The sequence below is a fragment of the Malus sylvestris genome, chromosome 5, assembly GCF_916048215.2.
Source record: "Malus sylvestris chromosome 5, drMalSylv7.2, whole genome shotgun sequence".
NCBI classification, from domain to species: Eukaryota; Viridiplantae; Streptophyta; class Magnoliopsida; order Rosales; family Rosaceae; genus Malus; species Malus sylvestris.
In genome coordinates, this window is record NC_062264.1 from 15674189 (window position 1) to 15701611 (window position 27423).

The 27423-nt window shown below is 38.4% G+C and overlaps 1 long non-coding RNA gene across 5 annotated transcripts; it reads left to right on the forward strand.

Annotated features, from left to right (window-relative positions):
- The first annotated feature begins 1349 nt into the window (after nt 1-1349).
- LOC126624631 (uncharacterized) lies at nt 1350-4246 on the forward strand. Of its 5 annotated transcripts, none has more exons than XR_007624172.1 (5): nt 1362-1925; nt 2209-2268; nt 2344-2785; nt 3168-3427; nt 3950-4246. It is a non-coding gene; the product is annotated as an uncharacterized LOC126624631 (long non-coding RNA). The 5 variants fall into 5 exon arrangements; XR_007624173.1 differs by having other exon boundaries at nt 2347-2785; XR_007624170.1 differs by having other exon boundaries at nt 1361-1925; nt 2209-2785.
- The last annotated feature ends 23177 nt before the right edge of the window (nt 4247-27423 follow it).

Consider the following 27423-nt stretch of genomic DNA (forward strand, 5'->3'; position numbering starts at 1 on the left):
TCGGGTTTATTCAACCATGGTGGATATCATGCTTTTCACAAGGCGAGGAACGAGCCCTATGGCTCTGATACCACTGTTGCGAATGTAGGCAAATATTACAAAGAATTCGATATAGGATATACCTAGCAGAATTGACGAATTCTAATTCGCAGTCTCGTTCCTACAAACCGTTGCATAAGCCACGAAAGAGAGTGTCACCCAATGGAGGATTTGGTTGCATCTAGTCTAGTTAGATTGCCCACGTACCTTGTGCCAATGCACAAGGTTCAAACCATTGTATTTCTTAGCAGCCTCCTAATCCTAGGGCCAATGTGATACCTTAGAGGCTAAACTATGAGAGAAAAAGAGTATTGAGTGTGGAGAGCATTTCTCTCCTCTCTAGAGTTAAGAGAATTGTTTTTCTTGGTGTGTTTTCTCCTTTCCCCAAACCCCTCTTTATATGGTGGCTAGGGGGGGAAGAGAAAAGGTAATAGTCAATGTGGGACAAATAGCACATATCAATAAAGCACCTCATGTTGAGTGGATTAATATTCTCTTTAAGCTACTAGAAAAAACTATTTGCGTGACAGATTTGTGCAATGAAGGAGTCGACGTCGTGCAAGGGTGTTTCGCATGACGAAATTAAGGCGCCGCGCAAATTCATGACACTAAAATTAAAGTACCAAAAAATTTGTGCGATGCAAAGTTTCGTCGCACAAAAGGGCATTGCACGATGAAGAAAGGACACTGTCATACAAAGTTTGGAAGAAAACCACAGGTAAGCCCTTAATTGGCACTAAACAAATGCACAATAAAACATTTACAGCAAAAATCTTGAGCGGCAAGGCTTCGTCAAGCAAGGAGTCAACATTTATGCCAAACAGTTAGTTTTTGAGTTGGAGAAATCAATGCTATAACTGTAGGGTTCTACACAACGAAGGCTTCGTCATGCCAGGTCCCTAAGTTTCCTTTAAATTTAAAATTTCGCTCTCCCTATTCCTCACAATTCATTTCGTGTGACAACCCATCCCTAATTTTATGATTTTATAAATTCTAAAAGTGTGAGTTGACCAAAATGCCCTTAGAAGAGAGATTGTTGACTTTCTTTGATCAACATTTCGTGATGTGTACGAGCTTCTATTTTACCATATTCTTGAAGTACTCGGCCGTACGAACGCATAGGCACAAGCGGAATCGAAGTTGGAGCTACGATAAAGATTTTACGAAACTACGAAGTAGAATGGCATTTTAGTAAATTCATTATTTCAAACATTCACCCTTATTATTTTATTATTTTCTTATGGGACATCTGTGTCCATGGAACCCACCCATGTGGGCATCTTTTCCTCTTTGTCCCTGTGTCCTCTCCTTTTCTCTCTCCCGAACATCTCTCTTTTCACCAACTCCACCTATCCTATGTCCCCCCATTCTCTTAGACCTCTTATTTCTTGCCACCTCACATCTCTCAAACTCTCAAACTCTCAAACTCTCAACTCTCTTTCTTCTTCCTCAGCAAACACCGAGAGGGTGCAATCACCTCTACCACCACCACTCGTCGTCTCCGGCGAGCCAAACCTTCAAGTCACCACCAAATCTCTCCACATCGGTGAAGGTTATCAACGTTCCAGCCTAAAACTAGAACTAAGGTTACGAACTCGAACCCTAGAACTCGACCTCCATATTTTTCGACAAGGACCTCTCGGAATTTAGTGTGGGAAGCAACACAGGAGGAAGTTCTCCAGTTTTCTTGCAAGAGATCTGGCCATTTCGAACCGTTTTTCGGCCAATTTCGGCAAGACAAGACCCCATGTTGGTGCGATTATTATCGGTGACCCCAACTTTTTTAGTTTGAGTGGCTGTGACCTTGCAAATATCTGTTTTAGTGCTAAGCTTTCTTGTCGACAATGATTCTTGGCAAATCTCGGTATAGATGGCTACCTTTGATGGTATAATTCTTATCCTACCTTACTGTACTTTACTTATGCTCTGACATCACGTGTGAAATTGGTTCATTCCTGCTCACAAACGCACTCTTATATTTGGGCACTTTTAGGTTTAAATTTATTCACATTTTCCACATCACTACACTTTATGGCTTCGTCACCCTCTGGGTGTCGGCCATCACAGCTCGATTCAGAGTTCAAGTAGACATTCTGGGTCGGGGTGTGTCATTTCGTAAACACTTTACTTTTTTCTGGATTATTATTCCAATTGTTGTTTGAATTTCAGTACGATGGCCGACTCTAGTGCTTTCGTCAAAGAGAATTGAGGGCAAAGGTTCTAGAAAAGGTAATATGTACTAAATTTGGTGTGTGGTATAAATTATATATTTAGCTTGACTATTTAAAATTTATATTTTGTTAGTAGACAAGAAAAAGAAGAGAGTTGCGCCTCGAGTTTGATACACTTTTGGTGGGAGATGATACCGAATCACGTATAAAGAATTAAAGGGATTTGGTGTGTCGGAGATGCCCTCCAGGTTTAGGTGCAAAATTGGGGCATTAGTGCATACCAAATGTTATGTGGAGTGGAAGTCTTGGAGAGACTTGCCCGAGGAGTTCAAGACGCACTTGATTGATGAGTTAGCTATACGTGTTAATTAGTTAAATAATAATTATATTCCATAAATAATATATTAGATTGATTTATAATTTATTATTTTTTGCATTACAGCTTAATTGGGACATTACAAAACTGACCCAAATATGATGAAGTGCATCGACAACATATCCAAGTTGTCTTTCCGGCGTGGAAGTTTGATGCTTAACGTGAGGCAAAACTGCTGTGAATACCTGAACCACCAACGGTGGGGTAGATTTTTTGTTGTTGTTGTTGTTGTTTTATTTTTTATTTTTTTTTAAATTTTAAATTTTTAAATTTTATGGTTAATTGAATAATGACATTTGACTTTTAAGTTTATTTTGTATGAACGGTACTTTTAAATATGTCTTTAATGTTTTTGTTGGATGCAATGGTATTGTGATAAATGTTTATGTTAATTAAATATGTATGAATGCTTTAGTTAAATAATTTCTTGATTATTTGGGTGTTGTTTTATTAATGTTTTTATTAAATATTTATGTGGTTAAAAATAAATTAAAGAATGAAAAATAAATATTAATTAATAAGAAAAATGAATAAATGTTGCGGGATGAAGCTTCGTCTCACAAAGGTAATTTTGTGCGTAGCGCACACTAGGTTGATAAACACGGCAAAAATGCGAGGGAATTGGCGCCAAAAGTGTCGAAGGCAGAGGTTTTGCATGACGATACCTTCATCGTGCAAATTGTGATGAACTTTATTACCACAAACCAAAATGCAAGGAGGTAGAAACTGCAAAACAATTGCAGCAACTGCCTCGCTCCTAATAATTCCTGACTACTCTTAAACGTCTTGTCAATCTCAGCAGGAAAATCACTTCCACCTGTCTAACTTTACGAGTTTGGAGGTATATTTTCTTAAATAATTTAATTTCCATTCATTTAACTTGTTTAGTTTGTATTTTAGATTTTTTGTGATTTTCTTTATTTGTATGCAAATAGTTTTGTACAGGATGTACAAAAAATGTTTTGTAGTGTTCGTAAAAGCTCAACTTCTCATTTGAGAATTAGTTGGATTTCGCATATGGATGCAAAAGCATGAATGTAGTCCAATTAATTCTTGAATTGTCCCACAATTTTGGACAGTTTGAGATTGCACAGTTAGATGTCGTAGTTTGCGGTTCACGAATTAGAGTGATCCTAGAAAATTTGGTAGCAACTCTTTGCATTCTTCGAGTGCATCATAGGTATTTTGTATCTACGTCATGCACTTAAAGAACTGCAGGGATATACTACCAAAAGTTTCCCACTACTGAACTCTAATGTGTTGGAGCCTTAAATTACGACATGAAACTGTGTATTCTCGAATGAGAGAGGGCCTTGTAATAATTGAAGTTGTTGTAACCCTTGTAATTTTATTATGTTTGCAGGCGACATGGACAAACAGGGATAAAGAATCCTAAAAGATGTGCTGATGAATACATAGATGAAATAAACCGGTTCATTGATTTTGCAATTGCAAACAACTGTGGTTCAACTCAAATTCAGTGTCTTTATAAGAACTGTAACAACTCAATGATTGGATATTTTGAAACTGTTCAATACCATTTAGTAAGAAATATGATGATGGAGACCTATACTACGTGGAATCATTATGGAGAACAAATACAACATGCTTCATCTTCACACATGACCTGATCAGTGGAGACAATTGAATCTAATGTGGATAAAAAAAAAACAAATTATGGACATTATAAATGATATTTTTCCAAACGCCTTTACAAATACCAATCAGGAAGTGGAAGTTGGTGTCCTTCCCACCAAGGATAGTGAAGCATTTGAAAAATATGAAAAACTATTAAAAAATACCAGGCAAGAATTATACACCGGTTGCAAAGGGTTTTCGGTGCTCAATGCTATTGTTGAGTTGATGCATGGCAAAATAAAGTTTCGTATATCAAACCAGTGCTTTAATTACTTTTTGGGAGTTTTCAAGAGGATGTTTCCAAAGGATAATTGCCTGCCTAAAGATTATAAAAGTGCAAAGAAAGTGTTGAATGGTCTTGGATTGCGCTATGCAAAAATTCACGCATGCAAAAATAATTGTATTTTGTTCTATAAGGAGAATAAAGCGTGGATAAATGCCTTATATAAAATGGTCACGGTTTAAAATGACATCTCATAATAGAACGACGAAGATTCCATGAAAAAGTTATGCGATATCTCCCATTAAAGCCTAGGTTGCAGAGATTGTATATTTCAACGCACACTACTAGTGACATAAGATGACATAAGGACAGACAAGTGGATGACGATGTTATGAGACATCCTGCAGATGGAGAGGCGTGGAAAGAGTTTGACTAGATGTACCCTGATTTGCGTGAGAACTGCGGAACATCAGATTGGGACTTGCTAAAGACATGTTTAATCCGTTCGGGTTTCTAAACCAAAACTTCGCTAATCCTCGCAATTTCGTATAATTTGCTGCTTTGAAAGTGCATGAAGAAATAATATATGATGATGACTGATGAGTCAAATTTCATATTATATACTTTACCCTATTCTTAGCATGTTTTAGTAATTATTTTGGTAGAATTTTGATACTTTGCTTTAAGGCTCGTTTGGTTGTGCTTTTTAAATGACTAAAGCGTTTTTAGTGAAAATGTTTTTGGGTTCTAAAAGCACTTTAAGTGCTTTTTTTTTAGGATTTATTAGAATTTTTACTAAGGATTGTTTCCAAAAATATTTTCACTAAAAGCGCTTTAAGTCATTTTTAAAAGCACATCCAAATGAGCTCTTATATTTAATATAGAACATTCGACTTCCTCTAGAGAAAAATATGATCAAACAGACGAACTTTGAAGTGATTCAACTTGGAGGACGTTCATGTATCCCTTGGCGTGGAAAGTGACATTTTTTGGCTTAATTGCAATTTTTGGAGCCTGAGATGACCTCTGATGGGTTCGTGGCCTTCTGGAGAAGTGTTAAAAAGATGGTTGTGTAGATTTTGGGCGAATTTTACTATTTAATTTAGAATTATGTTTCCTATTTTATTTTAATTTATTTGGTTTCCTAGTCTTATTGGAAGACCTTTTTTCTAAGAGAATTGAATGATAGCAATTTAAATAAGCTTGGCCTGCCCTATATTGCTCTTATTCTCTATGGGATATCTGGGAGAGGAAATTGGCCAAGCTTAGGGATTTTCAGACTTTTACATTCAAGGTGTTTTCAATCTTTTATTATTTCAATACAATTCCTTTTGATTGTAATTATGAATATGCATAACTAATCTCTTTTGATAGTGTGAGGCCACAAGTCTTAGCAAAAATATGTAGTTTCTTTTGAATTTGCTTATGATAATATGCATGTAGGTTTTTGAATTATTAATCACCGGTTTAAACTATCTAAATGTCTTGATGATTCGCAACTATTAGGATGTTTAGAAAAGTAATTTGGTGCAATTTTGGTCTGAGGTCGGTCCCTAAAATTGACGAAGGCTTCCTATCGTTAATATGTGCAAGTTCACTTAGGATGAATATCACGTCTTAAAGGTTGCATGGTTTTTCAAAGGGTTTTCACAAAACGTAATGAGTTATGCAAGTTTAGATTTGATCTGAATACCACAAATGGATTGCATGTTTGATATACGCTCTATATTGATGGTCCAAGTAGGCATATATAAGGAAAACCTAACCTTCAAAATATGCATTTATAGATCATAAGTAATTGGAAGAATTGTACAAGATTGTTAAGGTAACAACGAAACCCTAGTGCTTTCTCAATTTGATTTATAAAAACCGCCACTTTCTCCTTTTCTTGAATATTGCATATTTTTCTACTTTTTAATTAAATTCATTTTTATTTCATTAGGTCACAAAATCAATCATTCCAAAACTTTGCCATTAAGTAATTAATTGAGATTTCATTTGATATGAACTATTTAATAATCGTTGTGGAGAACGACCTTGTTAGAACCATTTATACTACAATATCTTTTTTGTGCGTGTGGTAAAAATCCTATCAATGACTATATTGATAACCGAAGATTTGGGCAGGTCTATTGATGTTTATTTACAATCCTTGAATGAACAACTAAAAGATTTATGGGAAAACGGTGCTCATACGCACGTTAAGTCTACCAGAAAGATGTTCACCTTGCGAGTAGCAGTGATGTGGACTTTAAATGATTTTTCCGCCTATGCTATGATGTTCGGGTGGAGTACTAGGTAGGCGCAATTTGCAAGGAAGACATAACGTCTGCTTGGTACTCGGAGAAAGTTTGTTACCTAAGGCATCATAGATAGTTGTCGTGAGACCACGAGTGGCGTCATAACGATAAAGTCTTCTTTAACGGAATAGAGATTCACCTAGGACCAAGAGAATGGTCCAGATAGAGCCGGCTTTGGGGGAATGCGACCGGTTCTATGGCACAGGGCCCCCAAAATATTTTTTTATTGAATATAATAATATATATAAAATAATATTATATACAAATACTAATCAAATCAAAATATATACATATAAAAATCCAATGGGCCAAGACTACTACCTAAAAGCCATGTCAGACTACTACCTAATTTTGGGGCCCCCAAAAATATATATTTTTATTGAATATAATAATATATATAAAATAATATTATATATAAATAATATATATAAATACTAATCAAATCAAAATATGTACATATAAAAATCCAATGGGCCAAGACTACTACCTAAAAGCCATGTCAGACTACTACCTAAAGCTAAAAGCCATCACCCATCAGACTTAGACTACTAAGCCATCACCCATGACCCATCAGACTTAGACTACTACCTACGGCTACAACCTATACGAAAATATATAAAATAATAATTAATAAAAGACAAACCGGCAAAGTTAATCAATTAAAGTGGAAAACCCATTGACCGAGGCAAAATTCAGATACACTATCTCATGCCAAAATCCCAACGCTGCATAAATGCGTTCCACTTTTCTTCTTTTCACACCAGAGTACCAGAGCACCGAAGTCAAAATCTCAGACGCTGTGCCTGCCAGTGTTCCGGACTCCCAGTGTAATTCCCTTCTCTCTTCGTTCCACTGTTATATTTCCCACAAATTATTAAACCCTAATTTATAAATTTATGAAATTAAAGAGAAACTTTCAAATTATCAGAGTGATGTAGACTTCGATCAAAGTAAGATATTTACTAATTTAAGTATATTGACTCGAAATTTGAAGATTTGGGTATTTCTCATCTATAATGATTTTATTTTTATTTTTGTACTTTTCAAGGAAAACTCAAGAGAAGAGCAATCACAAAAAATCATTAGACGCACACGTATTACAGATTATCAGGTTTCATTGTTCATACTTATTATAATTTTTTTGTGATCTTGTTTGAGATATAAAAGATGGCGCCTACTAGAAAATATCCATCTGGCTACTTGAAGCGTCAAAGAAAAAGAAAAGTTGAACAATCCATTCAGTCTCAAAAAGGAGCTATTGATAGGTTCTTTTTGAAAGAAAAAGAACCACAAAGTTCAGTGGATGATTTGATTATGAAGATTTAATTGATGATTTTGCAACAAAGAATGCACGAAGAGCCATCTTTAAGTGAAGCTTCAGTTCTAGACTTTTTAAAGTTTTGTTTATTTCCATATTGCTTTTTAGCATCAATACATTGTTCAATTTTTTTAAGATGTCTTATAAGAGGCCCCTTTTATGAATTTCCAACAGGACCCCTGAAATCTCAGAGACAGCCCTGAGTTTAGAGATAATATTTTGGGTTAGGTGAATCGTTTAGATTTTGCTCCATTCGGCAAATTGGTGTATAGGACCAAACTAGACACACATCTGAACTAAATACACAGGACATTGTTGTTTGAGCTCCCATACTAGTCAAAATTAAAATTGAGAAACAACTTCAATATTATGCATGTTGAGAAGATGTGTTTGATATATTGGTTGGAACTCTACTAGACATCGAGGGAAAAACAAAGGACACGAAAGAGGCTTGCATCTTTTTGGGTGAAATCAGAGAAGAGGAAAGAGCTTTTGCAGTTTATATCCTTTGTACAATTTCTTGATGGGCATGCTTTAAATATCGCGCCGTTGAGCAAACTTGTACGGAGGCAAATTTTCCGGCCTCAAGAGTCGTGATTGTCATATAATACTCCAACGCCTTCTCTCAGTTGGTATTTGCCTTTTCCCCGAAGATGCGGTGAAGCCGATTATGTTGTTGGCAAGATTTTTTTCTTAATTATCTGCAAGATCTTTGTGCAAGTCCGATGTTAAACAATTGTGTGATGACATTATCGAAGTCCTACACAAGTTTGAAAAATATTTCCTCTAACTTTCTTCACAAGCATGATCCAAGTGTTGATTCACTACTAAAGGAGGCAAAGTTAGTTGGACCCATCAACTATTTATGTATGTGTCTGGTATAAAAGGTATTTAATGGCCACAAATTGATTAAATTGTGACGTATATACTATTTGATTAATTTGAATCATAATTGTTTTTTTAATTTTTGTAGACTACTCGGTGAATTAAAAAAGAGTACAAAACAAGATGAAGGTCGAATGATCAATTGTGGAGGCATGAGTCAAATTTGAGTCACTTACATTTCGTGCAATGTACCAACAAGATGTTGAGACAACATTCAATCGACTGCAACAGAATAATGACGGTGGTGTGAGAAGGGAACAAATTTATGTTTTCACCCAAATTGCACGACCCTTTGGCAAACCAATCAGAGATGAGTCATTTAACCAAAGGGGTGTGGAGGTAGCACATTGGTTTGTACTTAAAAATTATGATGAGACAATGACTTACTTGGATGAGCATGAAGAGTTGATGAAGTGGGAACATCCTTCACATTTATATGCCTAGAACCACCATGAATGGTTTCCTCGTTGGTTTTGCGACAATGTAAGTTGTTTGTGTTTAGGTGAATAAATTGAATTTGCTCGCTTATACTGAAGAATTATACAACTTGGCTATCAGGCCCTTAAACGCAGAATTGTACTCTGGTTGTCATGTAGACAACATCAAGTTTTTGGGGGCTAATTGAAATGATAAGTTGTGTACTCAAAATAGTGAGGTTCTTTTTTTGGGTGCAAACGATATTGTAGACATTGATTTGTATGGAAAACTAACAAGTGTTGTGTAATTGCTTCACAAAGACCACTATCAAGTTATCCTATTTAAGCATCACTGGTTTGATACAAACCCACGTAGGAGTGGGGTGTTAAGTGAGACGATGTTTAAGTATTAGTGAACACTAACAAATGTTGGTACAAAATGACGACCCCTACGTTTTGGCAACAATGGCCAAACAAATTTTCTATATAGATGACCCAAAGGGCGGGAGATATGGAAAGTTGTTTAGAAGATTAAGCATAGAAGGGTGTATGATATTCTGGCTCGAGATACGATGACGATGAGGGAGGCTTGAAACTTCAATAGAAATTGGTGCAGAAACACTATGGCATATGACTATTGTACAAGAACCGTATCAGGTAGCTGGAGGTCCTAAAGTTGAAATTTCGATCAACCCAGTTACAATTGACCTTAGGGATCTGTTGCGATACAATGCACTAAAGCGTGCAAACGACAATGTTGGTGTGCCTATAGATGAGAAGGAATGATATTCTCATCTGAATCAGATGAAAGTGACTATTGATATTTTTTCTAGTTCAGATAAGGATTAATGAAAACTTGTGATATATTATATTTATTGAATAGTATTTATTTTGTATACAAACAAAATTTTATTTATTAAATTTGTATAAACTAAAGGAAAAATAAAACATTATTTAAAAAATCGCACGACGACGAACCATAATTCATTGCGCAAAAGTGCAACGCCCAACAATGTTTTATACACATTCGTTGCGCAAATATATAATAATTCAATTTTTTGGTGAAAATTGGACTCACATCAACGTTTTGTACACCTTCGTTGTGCTGACATTTGAAAATTTGATTTTTTGGCAAAAATTGGGCATGTTTTAATTGGCTCATGTTTCAATTAGGATTAAATTTTAAGGGATGATGCGCGATGAAATCTTCGTCGCGCAAGGTCTCCCTCTTTCATTCCTATAGACAACTTTTCTTTTTCAAAACACTCTCATCTCTATCTCGATTCTCTATGCGAAGCTTTCACTATCTTAGTCATTACCTCTCGAAGCTCTCACTCTCTTAGTCACTCACACTCTCCTTCTCTCGCTATATATATATCTCTCTCTGCCTCTGTCTCTCTATCACTTTCTCCATCGCACTCATCTCTCCGCCGCCGTCACCATTGGGAATCCAGGGAGGGTTGCAAATTAGGAATCCAAGGTTAGGATTTTGAATTGGGAATCCAAGTTTATAGTTTCTTTACATGTTAGTTTACAGAGACTAGTAAAATTAATCCCAAAATCCAGGGTTATGTCTGAAACTGGAGGTCTGTGTGAAATTGTAGGTTAATTGTTATAGAATTTTAGTCATGAGTTTAGGAATGCTCCGTGTGCGACTGGAGGTTCAATGTTTTGTTTTCCAACAATTTATAGGTTAATGTTCCTATTTGCAGTTTATAGGTTTTTCATTATATTAATTAATCATTTGTTACCAATTTTAATTTTATTGTTTATGTCCAATATGTGATACATCTTGCATGAAAAATCTAGGTTTAACTTTTATCCAAATTAGTCTTGTTTGTACCATACTTGACCAATCTTGAAACTATTGAGCACCGGTCAACGTTATACCGTCAAGGACTCAGAAGAGTTTCCCTCCAACTAGGAGGCCAATCACAGCGCGACACGTGTCGACATTAGAAGCCAATCATAGTGTGACACGTGTCAACATCAAAAGCCAATCACAACACGACACGTGTCAATGTCAGAATGAAACTAGAAACTCTCTTCTATAAATAGAGATCATTCTCTCACAATATTTCCTAATGTCATTTGTACTAAATCATTCACCAGTACTCACAAAAGGAGAGCTTGAACCTATGTACTTGTGTAAACCCTTCACAATTAATGAGAACTCCTCTACTCCGTGGACGTAGCCAATCTAGGTGAACCACGTACATTGTGTTTGCTTCCCTGTCTCTATCCATTTACATACTTATCGACACTAGTGACCGGAGCAATATAGCGAAGGTCATAAACTTAACACTTTCTGTTGTACCAAAGTCCTCACTGATTTTTTGCATCAACATTTGGCGCCATCTGTGGGAACGACACTTATTCCCATTCTCTTCAGCGTTGCCAAGCTGGTTTCCACCATTCGTACACTCTCTTTTGACCAAGCATCCCTCTCCAACATGGGAAGCGAAGGAAGCCACAGCACACAGAATGACACCCTTCATGCACCTAGTGCGAAGCAACGAAAGAAGGAAGGAAAGAGGGTTGCTTTTTAAGCTAAAGTCGATGAGCTAGAAGCTCAGAACAACAAGATAGCAATGAAGAATGAGGTCATCCAGGAGTAGTATGAGAAGCTCTTTAGGACGCTTCACGAAACTAGGCGTACTCAAACACGTGAGCTCGTTGCCCCTGTGGACATCAACCATCATCTGGGTGCCCCCCAACACGGAGGGTCACCTCCCTTCGACATGGGTATCCCTGATGAGGAGCGAGCAAATCATCAAAACATTGATTAACATGAGACTTCTCTCAACCCAGATGCTTCGACCCGAAGTAGAAGAAGTGGAGGAAGACACCTCATTGCAGAAGGGTTGGAAGGATAAAAAATCGTTTATCGTGACTGCTGAGACTTCCTAAAGCAACGTCGAGAGAATCCCCTCCACATATGCTCGAAGATCAATGACCCAAGGGTTTCTGAAAGACTCGGTCCCCTGCCACGACCCAGGCCAGCTGTCAATCTAGGGAATGAACGACAGGTCCCATAGGAACATGAAGGTACAGGGGACTTTGAGGTATTATGACAGACTCGCCCTAGAAGTCAGTACGACGAGTCCAAGAAAAAACCACACGCCCTTGCTCAAACTTTCCTACTTCCAAGAGGCAATGGAGACTTACAAAAGAAAATTCGAATGGTACATGACTCCATTCAGGACCCCCTTGTCCTACAGCTCTTTGAGGAAGTAAATAAGTTAAAGGCCGAACGTTAGGCTGAGATACCTGACTGGAACCAACCCAAGCCTGGCCCTCTCACAAGAAGGATCCTCGACACCCCCTTCAAGCGACGACAAAACAAAATCTTGGTTTACAACTCTATACTGGAAGGGAGGACCCAATTGAACACCTTAACCTCTTTGAGTCCACCATGGCATATCGGATGCACACCGACGAAGAGCGATGTCTTCTTTTCCCCTCCACCCTCTCTGGCGGAGCTCTAAACTGGTATTTCCATCTTCCACCTGAGACAGTAGACTCATTTGAGGAATTGAGGAAACTGTTTGTCTCTCAACATATCTTCCAGACCGATCACTTGCATTCTACAGATGACTTGTACATTATTCGCTAGAAGCCGGACGAGTCACTACGAGAGTATGCCGATCGCTTCAGCCATGAGTATTCTCGCTGCGCTGAGGTAGATGACAAGACCGCTCTCAAGGACTTCACGGCAGGCCTACGTGATTGTTTCTTCAAGTCCATGATCAATGCCAACACTTGGAAGACTTACTCTGAGGTGATGGCACAGGCTTACAACCACGCCTCCGCCGAACCAAGGATATACCAAGGGAACCCCCATATGGTTAACCCCTATCAACAAATGGGAAATGGAAGTCAAGTTCTACCAAGTGAGGAGATAATAGCCATTCAGACACCCATTGCATCATCTCCTGCCTCATTTAGCTATTCGCTAAGTCACCAAACGTATCTGTCTCTTGGTAAGAGGAATAATTTTTACTCTCAGCAAGCCCATTACAACAAGAGGGATAAAAGTTCGTATCAAGACAACCAGGGGTGAATGTACCGTCGACTATTATGACTATGGGGCCAAGCCTCACTCTTTCAAAGTGGAGGACTAGGTAGTGAAGGAAATGCTATTATAAGAAGGCATACATATTACAAATGTTTCGACTCTCAACCGCTTGAGATCTTTTGTCACACAATCCATTCGGTAAATATTTAAAGAAAAGGGAATTCAGACAACTTCTTCTGAGTCTTTTGTGTTCCTAGCACTGGAACACTTGGTCTACACTGACCTACCCTTATACTCCAACTCAGAGCTTCAACATGCGTACTTTGACATAAAGTATGTGATACTGAGTGTTACAACCAACATGGTTCACATATCAAAAGCATGGATCCCTTCATGCATAGCAAAACATTCATAAGCATCACTCATATCAATCAACATAAACATTATACATTCCAACACAATCATACACAAACATCATACATTCCAACACATTCATACATAAACATCATACATTCCAACACATCCATACATAAGCCAATTGTGCTTCGAAAGGGTTCAACATACTTTGTGTCTTCGACACTTGCTACAATGTGCCTCGACACCTTGCCCTTATTCTCACCAACCAAGTGATGAAATGTGAAGAAAGAACTCATCTTCATGCCACCAACCAGGTGATGAAATGTACAACCCAACTAGGTGATGAAATGTACAACCCGTACTCTAATATCATTTGGCAACTTGCCACTTATGCCACTAACCAGGTGAAGAATGAACTCATCTTCATGCCACCAACCAGGTGATGAAATGTACAACCCGTACTCTAATATCATTTGGAAACTTGCACTCATGCCACCAACCAAGTGAAGAAGGAACTTATCTTCGTGCCGCCAACCAGGTGATGAAATGTACAACCCCTACTCTCCTTCATGCTAACAACCAGGTGATGAAATGTACAACTCGTACTCTAATATCATTTGGCAACTTGCCACTCATGCCACCAACCAGGTGAAGAAGGAACTCATATTCATGCCGCCAACCAGGTGATGAAATGTACAACCCGTACTCTCCTTCATGCCACCAACTAGGTGATGAAATGTATAACCCGTACTCTAATATCATTTGGCAACTTGCCATTCATGCCACAAACCAGGTGATGAAATGTACAACCCGTACTCTCCTTCATGCCACCAACCAGGTGAAGAAGTAACTCATTTTCATGCCACCAACCAGATGATGAAATGTACAACCCATACTTTCCTTCATGCCACCAACCAGGTGATGAAATGTACAACCCGTACTCTAATATCATTTGGAAACTTGCCATTCATGCCACCAACCAGGGGAAGAAGGAACTCATCCTCGTGCCACCAACCAGGTGATGAAATGTGATGAAGGAACTCACCTTCGTACCACCAACCAAGTGATGAAAGCAACTCACCATTCATTCCACCTACCAGAAGACAAGTGGTACAACTTGTACATGTGAACTCCTAGCATTCACAAATAATCAAAAACCCTCAAGCTTGACAACTCAACTAAGGGAGCACTTATGCCCAACAAGAGTTATAGTCACCAACAAAGTCTTATTGCAAGCTAACAACAACTTCAATGCATGGCATACGAAGATCAAGCTTTTCAGCCCTCTTGCATCTACTTCAAACATTTCCCCTCTGTAACAATGCAAACACTACAACTTGTAGAAAGCTTCACACATTCTTGATCAAGACAGTGTGAAACAAAACCAATTTATGGTGCCAACAAGAGCTTCATCAAAGGAGTTCAACCACAATTCTCAAAAGCTTCACACACTTTTGATCAAGACAGTGTGAAGCAAAACCAATTTATGGTGCCAACAAGAGCTTCATAAATGGAGGGCAAACACAATTCTCAAAAGCTTCACACACTTTTGATCAAGATAGTGTGAAGCAAAACCAATTTATGGTGCCAACAAGAGCTTCATCAAAGAAGTTCAACCACAATTCTCAAAAGCTTCACACACTCTTGATCAAGATAGTATGAAGCAAAACCAATTTATGGTGCCAACAAGAGCTTCATCAATGGAGGGCAATCACAATTCTCAGAAGCTTTACACACTCTTGATCAAGACAGTGTGAAGCAAAACCAATTTATGGTGCCAACAAGAGCTTCATCAAAGGAGGGCAACCACAATTCTCAAAAGCTTCACACACTCTTAATCAAGACAGTGTGAAACAAAACCAATTTATGGTGCCAACAAAAGCTTCATCAAAGGAGTTCAACCACAATTCTCAAAAGCTTCACACACTCTTGATCAAGACAGTGTGAAGCAAAACCAATTGATGGTGCCAACAAGAGCTTCATCAATGAAGGGCAAGCACAATTCTCAAAAGCTTCACACACTCTTGATCACGACAGTGTGAAGCAAAACCAATTGATGGTGCCAACAAGAGCTTCATCAAAGGATTCAACCACAATTCTCAAAAGCTTCACACACTCTTGATCAAGATAGTGTGAAGCAAAACCAATTTATGGTGCCAACAAGAGCTTCATCAATGGAGGGCAACCACAATTCTCAAAACTTTCACACACTCTTGATCAAACCAGTGTGAAGCAAAACCAATTTATAGTGCGAACAAAAGTTTCATCAAATGAGTTCAACCACAATTCTCAAAAGCTTCACACACTCTTGATCAAGACAGTGTGAAGCAAAACCAATTTATGGTGCCAACAAAAGCTTCATCAATGGAGGGCAACTACAATTCTTAAACATTCGAAGCAAATTCAAGACTGTTCGAAGTAAATTCAATTTATATGGTTCATCCAAACCTTCGACTACTACAAGGTGTGGCTTGTATCACAATCTCTTGCTCAACAGTATGGAAGCAAAATTTGTATATGTTGTGTCTCCCACATTTTCAAATATCTAGTTTCCCCCCTCCCAAAAAAAAAAAAAAAGGGGAAATTCAACAAAGCTTCCTTCATCAATGGAGGACAACTACAAATTCTCAAAAGCTTCACACTATCTTGATCATGATAGTATGAAGCAAAATCAATTCGCGGTACCCAACAAAGCTTCACCACAAAAGCTTCACCAACAAAAGCTTCACCAACAAAAGCTTCATCAATGGAGGACAACTTCAAATTCTCAAAAGCATCACACTATCTTGATCAAGATAGTGTGAAGCAAAATCAATTCATGGTACCCAACAAAAGCTTCACCCATAAAAGCTTCACCAACAAAAGCTTCAACTCCAAAGCTTCACCAACAAAAGCTTCATCAATGGAGGACAACTACAAATTTTCAATAGCTTCCCACTATCTTGATCAAGATAGTGTGAAGCAAAATCAATTCATCGTACCCAACAAAGCTTCAACCTCAAAGCTTCACCTATAAAACTTCAACACCAAAGCTTCACCTACAAAGCTTTAAAAAATATATATTTTTTTCTTTCGAAAATTCGAAAATTCTAAAATTCGAAAAATAAAAATTTCGAAAAAAAAAAATTGCCTAGGCCTCCTCTTCTTTGGGCCTAACAACTTTCATAACAAATATATATGAAGAAGGAGTTTTGGGCTACCACTTAGAAAGAAAGTGCCTCATTCGTCAACTCCCTCGACCGGAGACTTGGGGGACTCCTACTATATGCTACTGCACCTTGATACTCGGAAGTCTCACGACCACTCAGTGACTTCGATTTTTCAAGTCTCCAAACGAGAAGTTTTCCTCACTGGGGAAATTAAGGGAGCACACCTTAACCTACATGCTTCACTCACAAAACTTCAACATACAAGATTCAACAAAAGGAAAAATTCAAAGAACTTAGTGAAAAATGCCTTGGTGTATTTAACACAATACGTTGAAATGAAGTAAAGCTTGTTTATTGATATCTCCGATAAGTTACAAATATGTACATATACATGAATCAAAATAAACAAACAAGATGGAGCCTTCACAAAGGTTGCTCAGGAGAAGTCTTAACAGTCGGCAGAGCCCCAGAAAGAGGAGGCACCAGAGGGTGATTATTCGGAGCCTCAGTACTAGGCAGAACCCCAGAAGGAGAAGGCACCGAAGTTTGATCATTTGGAGCTTCATTATGAAGGATGATTTTGTGAAAACATGTTCATTTGAATAACATCTATAGCATGCATTTAACAATTAAAAGGCGGAATCATGCTTGCATGCATTCAAAAACAAAACATTACCCATGAAATTCAAAGCCTAGTAGATTGGTGAACCAAGACTCAACACAAATCAAAGTGAGTTTAGAAATTTATACCTTTGTAGATTCCTCTTTTCATAAGCAAAGGCTAATCACCCAAAGAGAGGGCCTTCATTCTTTGCTTCTTAGATCCATGGATTTGGATGGAAGAATATGGTTCTCCAAGTTCCCAAAATTGAGAACCTCTAAGTGTCTACACCAAGGTTAGATTGGAGAAGAAATGAGTAACCTTGGAGGAGTGGGATTGCTAGCTAATCCCTCCAAGGAGGCCGGCCTCTTTAGAGAGAAAGGAGAGCTTTGTGTTCTCTCCAATTTCCTAAAAGAAACCCTTTTTGAATTTTAGGCTATAAAGTTCTTTATATAGTCACTTCTTTAAATGACCTAAAGAACCAAAAACCCTAATTCAACACACATGGCCGGCCACATAAGGGATTTGGGCTTTTGGGCCCTTGTGAATCTTTATTCATTAAGTTGTCATACAACTTAAGTCCATGGGCTTTGACGTTCGAAGCCCATTGGGCCTTAAGGTCCAAAACTATCCCGAGGTCTTTAACGAACTTATTCGTTTGATTAATTAACATATTAATTAATCCTTGCCATAAATAATTAAACCATTTAATTATTCTTACTCATCTCCGTTGTTTCTTCAATCTCTACCTTACACGGTGTACGATCCATTAGGTTCCTTTTAGCGAGGCAGTTGGCGATTAAAACTCTTTCAAATCGATTGTGAATTGAAACTTACTTTCAATTCTCCCTTTAGTGTTTATACACGTTTAGGGCTTCCACAAACCAAGAGTGACACCTAGCAGCATATCATGGTTACTCAAGCTAATCAGAAGAGGTAGAGAACCTATTCAGTTTAGGATTGCAAATGCAATACGGTCTTTCTCTAATACAATACTCTTGACCACATTGTTTGGTTTGATAGTTTATTCATGTCTACTATCCAATGTGATTCGTGTGCTTATATGAGTACCTTGAATGTGATTTGGAACGACTTCCTAAATCTCATTCATACTCTGGCCAAAGATTCTTAATCATATCATAGAATATTCTCCCTCAAACAGTTTGAAGGTTAGAGATCCCTTGTTGCGCATTCACTTGCCTCCATGGCTAAGTGGCTTAACCCCAACTATGCCGTGGACACCCTCATTTTGGAGTGACTTTTGACATAATCAAACATCAAGGACTTAAGCACAAGATAACTATGATGCCTCAGGTCAAAGGACGACTTTGCATTATCCCAACCATGAGTTCTCATGTGACATGAATATGAGAACTCTTCGTTGATCGTGTTTAGTAAACTCATTCTCTATTGAGCACCTACGTACTTGTCTTGATGTCACACACACCAATGACTCGAGACTAGTCACTCTCCCTGAGAGAAGACACAGCACGTACTGATCTTAACGGACTGTCAATGCCCAATTGACAATCCTATGATCAGGAACGTTTAGGATATGTATACGAAAGAATGGTCTCATGAATCTAACTTCTTTAGATTGCATTCTCCCAATCACATATTCCTTGGACTTATCGTTTAAGCATATAACATTTATATGAGACGGCTTAAAGCAATAATCTTTGCCCTTTATATTTAAACTAGATTAGTTTAACATGTGAAATGTCCGTAAAGTATCATCATATGATTGGTTTTAGGGCACATTTCCAACACATTACGCGGTACAGCCCCAGAAGACGAAGGCAATAAATGCCTTTGGAACAAACCCACAAACCTCTGATGATCAAGTAAAATCTGACCATCAGATTCCTGCAGCTGGTGGAGCTTCCTCTTCATGTTTGTAGCATAGTCATGTGCGAGCCTATGCAACTGTTTATTCTCATGCTTGAGCCCTCTGATTTCCTGTTTGAGACTTATCACTTCAGCCGCCAATGATTCAACTTGGCGGGTTCGAGCAAATAGGCGTTGGGCCATATTAGACACAAAACCTGCACACTGAACACTGAGAGCCAAAGAACCCTTAACAGCCAACTCATCAGACCGTTTGGAAAGTAGCCTGTTATCTGTGGGAGTGAGAAGGTTCCTGGCTACCACCGCAGCGGTCATATCATTCTTCATCACATAATCCCCAACGGTAAGAGGACTAGTAGGGGATAAGAAGGATGGGCGCCATATGTTGTCTTCAGAAGGCATGGTTGCTTTTTCACCAAAGTTCAAGTCAAAACGAGGGTCGGATGAGCTAGACATTCTCAGAAATGATGAAGGAGAAATGAGGTGCAATAAATCTCTGAATTAAAGGGAAAATTCCTACAAGCAATAACTCTCTGAATGTACTTCTTGCACATAATTGGTGCCCTTATAAAAGAAAGGGCAACAGGGCCGTTGGTTCAAAAATTGAAGAGGTACCACCCTTCGGATTCTGAAGAGGCACCACTTTCCACACGCAACATCAGCTCATCGGGTACCATAGATAACTTTGCCAAAGATTTTTGACAAAGTTTAGACATATAAATTTTGAAGGTCCAGCTACCTTACTATTACCCACAAGGGTAAAGGAACAACACCACTGCTTGATAACTAGAAAGTCCCAATGTGTGTCAACCTCCGTGCTCTGTGGCAAGGCAAACTGGCAAAAATGCCCAACCTTTACTCACATTCGAGAAAACACTCCCAACAAGATTGCTTGCTTAAAAATTGAAAAGGCACCGCCCTCCGAATCTCGAGAGCCAGACTCCCAACAGGATTACTTTCTCAAAAATCGAAGAGACACTGCTATCCGAATCTCAAGAGTCAGACTCCCAACAGGATTGCTTTTTCAAAAATCGAAGAGGCACTACTCCCCGAATCTCGAGAGCCAGACTCCTAACATGATTACGTGCTCAAAAATCGAAGAGGCACCGCACTCCGAATCTCGGAAGCCAGACTCCCAACAGGATTACATTCTCAAAATCGAAGAGACACTGCTCTTCGAATCTCAAGAGTCAGACTCCCAACAGGATTGCTTTCTCAAAAATTGAAGAGGCATCGTTCTCTGAATCTCGAGAGCCAGATCCCCGACAGGAATACTTGTTCGAAAACCGAAGAGGCATCGCTCTTCGAACTTTGAAAGCCAGATTTCTTGGATAAAGCTTGTTTGCAATCTTCACACGCAACATCAGCTTTCCAGATACCACATACCACTTTTTCAAAGTGTTCTGACAAAGTTAAAACACGTGAAGCTTGCAGCTCCCACTACATTGCTATGACCAAGAAGGGTATTGCTATGACCAAGAAGGGTAAAGGAATAACACTACCACTTGTTGTTAGGAAGACTCCTATATATGTCGACTTCCATCCTCCACAGCCAGGCAGACCTGCAAATAAAAAAAAATGCTCAACTGTTCTTCACATCCGAGAGGGCACTCTTAGCAGAGTCTCTCGAAATACTTAGCTTCTTTTCCTCCCGATAATACCTCTCTGCAAACAAGCCACACCAGAGCAAAAATATCTCATATCATCAGGGTTAAAAGCAAGAGTATCTCATATCATGCTTTTTCCCTGTCTTTTTCTTTGGCCTTGTTCTTACCTGCAAGACAAGGAGAAAGAGAGCAATCAGTCAGCACTTGGAATCAAGCTTCCAGTCAGGAATTGACTGCCTGGAACCCCTTGCCTGATTACTTACCTGACATTGCTCTCGAGTACTCATCTTCAACATCTTATGCTTCTAAAGAAGATACCACATCTGCCTGAGGAACAGATAAGGCAAGTGAGAAGGATACAAGGAAGCATGTGGAGACAAACGTAACAGAACACGTGCCGATACATCCACTACTTTGTCAACAGCAAAAGTATCCCATATCATCATGGTCGAACGTACACTAGATTTGATGGACTTGTTTTAACCCTCAAATTCTTGAGTCGGCCTTATACTCTGGAGAAAACCAGAACCTCCAGCCCAGTTCAAGAATAAGCCTGTGGAAAGTTACTTCTTCAAAAGCAAAAGTATCTCATATCATCTCTTCGCCATTTGCTTCTCTTTATCCTTGTTGCTGTTTACGACACAAGGAGAATGAGAACAATCAACCGGAAGCCGAAGTCGAACCTCCGATCCAGGTTGCTTGCTTACCTTGTTTGTTACCTCATTCGACAAATCTCCTAGCTCGGCGACTTGGGGGACTCCACCTATAGGGTTTGTATCGCACTTGACCAAGCCTGAAACTACAAGTAAGCTTCAAGTGAAATTGATATATTACCTTGTGCATCTTCATCGGTTAAGGATACCACCTCTAGATGGAGGAAAAGTACTTCCAGAGAGGATGCCACATCTACATATGAGACAGATAAGGCAAGTGAAAATGATACCACACTTTAGTACTTAGAAGTTTCATGATTACTCAATAGCTTGGATCTTGCAAGTCCCCAACCGAGGAGCTTCCCTAACTCAGGAACTTAGCGGAGCACTATTTGTACCATACCTGACCAATCCTGAAACAACTGAGCACCGGTCAACGTTATACCGTCAAGGACCCAAAAGAGTTTCCTTCCAACTAGAAGGCCAATCATAGTGCAACACGTGTCGACATCAGAAGCCAATCATAGTGCGACACGTGTCAATATCAGAAGCCAATCACAACACGACACGTGTCAATGTCAGAATGAAACTAGAAACTCTCTTCTATAAATAGAGATCATTCTCTCACAATATTTCCTAATGTCATTTGTACTAAATCATTCACTAGTACTCACAAAAGGAGAGTTTGAACCTATGTACTTGTGTAAACCCTTCACACTTAATGAGAACTCCTTGACCCTGTGGACGTAGCCAATCTGGGTGAACCATGTACATCTTGTGTTTGCTTCCCTGTCTCTATCCATTTACATACTTATCCACACTAGTGACCGGAGCAATCTAGCGAAGGTCATAAACTTAACACTTTCTGTTGTACCAAAGTCCTCACTGATTTTGTGCATCAACAAGTCTCAACCTGTATAGTGCACATGATTGTCAAACTTAAGTTTTTGTAATTTAGCTTTTATTGTTTTTGTAGATGTCAAACTTAATTTCAAACCGTTGAGCAGATAGTAGGGTCACTCAGACACCTTCCCCACAATTAGTGGTGCTGCCACCGCTCCACCAGATTTGGACACAATGGGTGTATCTCGGATCCCGCCTTTCGGTCCAGCAATGTCTGAGGCTTATGCATCATCAGCTTCTTCGGTGACAAATCCTCTACTAAGCACCAAGCGAACTCATCGACAGTCCGGGAGTTCTAAGGAAGCTGAGTAGTCTGTTGAGGCTTCTTCTGTCGATAAATGGGGGATCCTAGACAGGTAATACATCTTTCTCCTAGTTTTTTTAATTTAAAATTTTGGAATTGAGATTATAATTGTTTTGAAGTTCCTAATTGGTATTAAGTGTTTGAATTGCTGGTTGGATGTGTTGTTTCTGTCGTTATATTGTTTGTAGGTTTTCGGAAATGTTATAGTTTTAAGGGAGGTGAAGGCCGAATTTTTGGTAGAAAATTAAGTTCGTCTGACATTTACTTTGTGTATTTTGTAGTTAAAACAAACACCAGAGGCCATGCAGACTTTTGAAGACCGCAAAGACCACTCACACCAGGACGGAGAAGATCACAATTATGTGGGATCCTCGATATTGTGTGGCTGCAACAAAGGAGCATCACAGTGCATTGGCTAACAACATTGGTTGCATTATCAAGAGTCATTGCCCGCTCATGTGGGAGTTCTGGAGAGTCGTCTCGACTGACGTCAAGACCGCCGCTCTTCATGAAATATTGGTAAGTATTGCCAACCTCAAATACTAATTTCTTATTAAAGTATACAAATATTATAAATTTTTAACTACTTTATAATTTTTAAGTTTTGCAGCATCTCTATGATCTCACGAACCTCGATGCCAATAAAAAAAGGTACATCCATGAGATTTGCATTGGCCGGTTCACTCAGTGGTATGATAGTACGATGGTCCGGAGGTTGCTCTAGCAGTTGGGTGCCTTAAGGGGATAGAGAACCGCCGGGATGAATGGGAGTGGCTTTACGGCCATTTTCAAGACAAAAAATACCTCGTAAGTAATATTTTATATTTTTATAATCTTTCAATAATATTTTAATTTTTTTCATTAATTTGTCATAAATATCAAAACTAATATTTTTTTTTTAAATAACAGAAAAAAGTGAAGACAAATTCGATCAATCGGTCGAAGAAAAAAAAATTTCACTGCTTTAGCTCGCAACGCTTCTTTTATAGGTTGAATGAGCGACGTTAGGTAACCGTATAGTTATTTTTATTTTTAAATTTTTTTACTCTCCACTACACAATTGATAACCTATGTGTTAATATTTTTGTTATTCAAAGGGGGTCGAAGTTTCCTGAGATTGACATGTTTAATGAGGTATAGGTTTGGCCCAACAATATGCTGGCGAAGCAGCTCCATGTAAGTTATTTCAAATCTTTAATATTTAATTAGTATTATTATTATTAGGGAAATTTTATTTAAACCCATTTAACCTCTTTTTACACCCAACTTAAATTTTAAATGTTAATTGTCTATTTTACCATATTGCATAATTACTATTGAGTACAAAATGAAATTAATAATAAAACTCAAATTTATCAATAAACCCAAACACAATAAATAAACCCTACGATCACTCTTTGTTTGTCCTACGTTCATTATGACTAAAACCCTAATAACTCTTATAGAGAAAAATAAGTTTTTTTTATTGATGGATTGTGATTTTGAAGTTTTGAATCCTCCAACCAAGGTATAACTTAATTTATGATTTTTTTTTTCTCTCCGATCGCATTATTAACCACCTCTCTAATTCGAGTTTTCCTTTCTCACGGTACTGATAAGAGCGAATTAATCCGCTCATATATCACCCAAGTCTACGGTATATAATATAGCAGCACTCCTTAAATTATTAAAAATTTAATCAGAACAAGGCTGCAATTGCAATATGATATGATGGATTACCAAAGTCAATGGATGAGCCAACTGCTGCCTTATCAAATCACTTTCATATTTTCAATCTCCTTGCAATCCAGAAAGTTGTTTGCAACCTAACCAGAAATATTGCACACAGAATTCTAAAATGTTCATAGTTTCATGTAAAGCAGATATTTTGTGCATGTAATATGCCTGCCAGAAAAGGAAGGATACAAAAATGGCAGAATCAGTTGTATGCTTTGTGATCGATAAGTTAAATTCATTGCTTATCACCACATAATCACATGAATGATGGATCCATTAAGCACCCATCTTTAGGATCAAGCCTATTTATATATTAACTTATGAAGCAATTGTTGAAGAAATAGGTGTAAAAATAAATCCACATATTGAATTGGGTTTATGGGGGTATATAAGGTATTAAATTTGGGTTTAAATTGATATTAATAGTTTAGTTAAAAATCAAATGGGTGCAAAGAGTAAGTTGGGTGTAGAAATAGGTTAGATGAGTTTAAATAAAATTTCCCTTATTATTATTGTTGTTGTTGTTGTTGTTGTTGTTGTTGTTGTTGTTGTTGTTGTTGTTGTTACTTTTATATTAAAATTAATTTGTTTGTTTTCATTGTCACATCCCGGCCCGGGCCCCCACCACATCCCGGCCTTAACTCCACTGTAGCACGATATTTTTCGCTTTGGGCCCCGACCACGTCCTTACGATTTTGTCTCTGGGAACTCACATGAGAACTTCCCAGTGGATCACCCATCATGGGATTACTCTCACGCGAACTCGCTTAACTTCAGAGTTCCCATGGAACCCGAAGCCAGTGAGCTCCCAAAAGGCCTTGTGCTAGGTAGAGATGGAAATATACATATAAGGCTTACAGGATCCATTCCCCTGGAAGATATGGGATGCTACAATCCACCCCCCTTAGGGGCCCGACGTCCTCATCGGCACACTTTCGACCAGGGATTGGCTCTGATACCAAATTGTTACATCCCAGCCCGGGCCCTCACCACATCCCGGGCTCGACTCCGCCATAGCACGATATTATCCAGTTTGTGCCCCAACCACACCCTCACGGTTTTTTTTCTAGGAACTCACATGAGTCCAGTGACTATCTTTGATTGGAAGGATAAGGTTCTTAGGAACAAGACCGTGTGGATGGTGAAAGTTTTATGGAGGAACCACTCGGTTGAGAAAGCTACTTGGGAGACAGAATAGCGTATGCGAGATGTGTATCCATGTCTATTTTATGGTTTTGATTTGTAATTAGTGATGAAATTTCAGGGATGAAATTTTTATAAGGGGGGTAGATTGTGACAACCCGTCCCTATTTTTCCTATGTAATTTCTCCCCGAGTGTGTGAAATGACTATTATGCCCTTACTGGCAAGTGATGTGGACGTATTTATATTGCTTTTACTTTACTTCTTGTTATCGCATTTAAATTGTACACGTTGTTACGCGTGTACGAGAATTTCTATTAGTGTAGAAACACTATTTCGGATAGATTTCGATTCCCCAATCTGTACAAAATCTAAAACTCTATCCCTAGCCTTCTATTTAGCCCATCTCGTGCACTCCACTAATCCCATCCACTCCCTTTTTGCAGCAACCAATCAGAAAAAGCAAAAGAAAAATAAAAAATATATCTCATTTCTCTCTCTTTCTCTTTCTTTCTTCTCTCTCCCGTATACTCTCTTTCTCTGCAAACCCCTTGAACGAACCCCAAACCTCACAGATCGAACCTAAAAACCATTCCATTGTACTCCTCTCATCTTCACGAACACAACCATGTTCTTGAAACCCGGAATGGACGAGTTTTCGACGTCGAACTTGCAAGGTCCGAACTTAGTGCTTTGAGTTCATCGTGTTTGGGACCGAGTTACGGGCTTTTAGGAATTTTGCAGGCTTCCATTAAACTCCTCGAGGCTCTTACAACAATTTGTAAGAAGCTTGGAAGTGAAACGATCAAGTTTTGAAGAGTTCACTGATGTGATATAAACTAGCACTCAAACTTAAACCCTTTTTTTGATAGTTGTAGTATGGATAAGTAGGGATCCTTCTAGACCGGGGATTAAGAGAGACTGCTAATCTACTCAAATTAGACTCAATTACACTTAAAGACTCTTATGACTAAAGATTGACTTAAACTACTCAAAACTACACAAAACAAACAAATCGACTCAAAACTAACACTAAGGATGACTTTGGACGAAAATTGAACTAAAAAGACTCAAAACAATGTGTATGGACGAATTCTAACTTATGTTGACTCAAAATACTAAAAAGAAACCAGTTTGGACAGATTCTAACTAAAACACACGAAATATAAAGGGGGGAATGGTTTTTGACGAATTTAAAGTAAAAGCAAACAGATTTAAAGACTCTAAACAACTTTGGACGAAATTTGGTGTTTTAATAGGTGAATGGCTAGCTAGAGGGTTCATCCTCCACACATGACACATATGCATGCAAATCGATTTCCAGTTATTATTCCTATTGACCATGAATGATGATATTATTCCTATTGACCATGAATGATGACACCCCAGATCAACCGTGGACATCACTAATTAACCCTCAGATTTTCCTAAGTTCATTGAATTGGACTCAGCGTCGCAACCAAATTATTCTTATCAAGTTCCCTACATGAACAACATGATAAAGATACATATCAAAGATCATTAAGTTCTGTGAAGGTCATAAGCATTGACAAGGCATTTGTAACTATGAACAACATGATACTCTTGCTAGGAATTTTACTTAACGCGATCATGACCAGTGACCTCCACTACTTATAAATATAAGTTCATAACTATTAGGTAAAACTCCCTTATATTTTAGCATCAAATTCATGCATGCAAACTAAGTAGGCCTCCTTAATCAACATACAAGAATAAGTTCTGAATCAAACAGTTAAGC